The sequence below is a fragment of the Vanacampus margaritifer genome, chromosome 2 (genome assembly GCF_051991255.1).
Source record: "Vanacampus margaritifer isolate UIUO_Vmar chromosome 2, RoL_Vmar_1.0, whole genome shotgun sequence".
Lineage (NCBI taxonomy): Eukaryota > Metazoa > Chordata > Actinopteri > Syngnathiformes > Syngnathidae > Vanacampus > Vanacampus margaritifer.
Genome location: NC_135433.1, coordinates 25,273,604 through 25,275,587, shown reverse-complemented (window position 1 = coordinate 25,275,587; position 1,984 = coordinate 25,273,604). Strand labels below are relative to the sequence as shown.

At 39.0% G+C, this 1,984-nt stretch overlaps 1 protein-coding gene across 4 annotated transcripts in view; it reads right to left on the bottom strand.

The window, feature by feature from the left end:
- Positions 1-461: 461 nt before the first annotated feature.
- LOC144044253 (N-lysine methyltransferase KMT5A-A-like) overlaps positions 462-1,984 on the bottom strand; it is a 10,872-nt gene continuing 9,349 nt past the window's right edge. For 3 of the 4 annotated variants that reach the window (XM_077558543.1, XM_077558547.1, XM_077558545.1), the window contains one exon: positions 462-1,984. This exon is cut by the window's right edge and continues 739 nt beyond it. The gene's annotated coding sequence lies outside the window, so the exon portion shown is untranslated. The other variant, XM_077558544.1, reaches the window with a different exon arrangement.

Genomic DNA, 1,984 nt, shown 5'->3' with positions numbered 1-1,984 from the left:
AAAATGTTGCTAAGACATTTTCGAGACGCTCTCAAACCCTCTTTAAACTCTCAAACCATTTTTTGTGTCACCTTTTACATTTTGAACATGTTGGTTTGAGAGTGTGTGGCAAATGACCTTTTTAAAACATTAAGACATCCGGACAAATGTATTGGCCACAGACAGAAGTGAAAATTTAAAATTTTAAATCAGGGCAAATGTATTGGGAGTCTAAAGGTGGAAAAAAATGAAAAGGTGTACATGTTTGCAGCTCCACTATTCCAGTTTTACACTGCAATTTGTCCACCGCCAAAGTTCAGAAGTCTCAAGAGCAGCAAGAACCTTGTTGGACAGGAAGTGTAACCATGGAAACAATAACCTAGATGTTGGTAAGATCATTATTGCCATGAGCTCAACTTCGGCAAAATTTACTTGGACAAACTCTGGATGGAAAATGAGACACACGGACACACGCACGCATGCATACACACACACACACACACACGACGGTTTGCCTCTGTGTATTATGAGGACATTTTTTCCAAACCTGTTTAATTGTGTATTACGGGGACACCCCTTTCCGCTAATGCCAGAGAGATGGGACTTGCACCCCAAATTTTTTTTTGGGGTCGTCCAGGGAAATTTCACTTCAAAACTTGAAAAAACTCAACGCACAAAAAAAAGAAAAACCTGAAAAAACAGTAATTATGAGGACATAGATAATGAGCTAAATAAGCCACGCCCATGGCAAAAATGGTAATTATGAGGACCAACTCACATTACAAGGACAAAGTTTACACAACACACAGCAACCATGTCACTGAAGTGACTTGAAAGTTCTGGCATTCTGGCGTTACACAAACTGAAATGACATTGATGTGTAATGACTTACCTGATATAAGGTCGCATTGTTGTGCATAACAATACTGTGAAATGCAAAGTCATACCTGATCCTTGAGCACCATGTTACAACTTTAGGACAGACTGAAACTGGTATGTTAATAAAACAATGCTTCTTATGTGAACAGGTTATCTAGGTCAAGCACATCTTTGTAATGGATAAGTTAGACATGAAACCAGATGCAAAAGAGTCAGTGAACATTGAACATTTTATTCTTTAAAACATGACTACCTCTCATCTTAAAGATGAGCAGTTTTCTAATAGCTCATTACTGGAATACCTTCGGATTTCAGAATTTCTGAAACAGGTTCAATGTAGGAAGTGTCCGAAGTACTGTGAGAATCTGGAACATATTCCTCTGCTGATGAATCCTCACTTGAACTGGATACATCAGCAACCTAATTTTTTAAACAAAAACAATTATTACATACATACAGACATACATATACATATTGTCGCTGTCCTGTGAAAAACACTTCCACCATATTTTCCAGACTATAAAGCGCACCGTGATACAAGCCGTGCCGCCAAGAAGGATCGCTACCGGAGAGCAGCCCGCGACCTAAAAATGGAAACGTGTTTTTCACAGGACAGCAATGATATCCATATATACAGTAGACGCACACATACATGTGCATATATACAGCGGCTCTAAAATTGACACCTGCCGGATGCGGGTTAAAGTTCCTTTTGGCGGGTGGTCATAAATATTTACTAGCTTTACTTCGCTGTTACTTAGTGATGTTACACTCGAAGTAGAAGCTTGAGACAAGTGTCGAGCGCTCGCGGCAGAAGTAGCTCCCGCCATTGATGGGCTAATGTGCTAAAGTTCATTTACCAAAGATAGGTGGTCTTCATCATCAAGCAGTTTTGCATTTTTTTTTTTTTTGCAATCAACGGGATATGTGCCAGATGCTGGAGCAAACTAGAAAAGCATTTAGAACCTTAAGTTTGTGCATATAATGTACTAAAGATTATTATAAATCTAGTCACCACATTTATTCGAAAGATGAGATGAAGCATTTAACAAGAGGGATAGTTAATATGCTTAATCTATGGCATTGCCCCTAAAACGGGTCTTGTGTGATACAGTCCTTCAGTTAC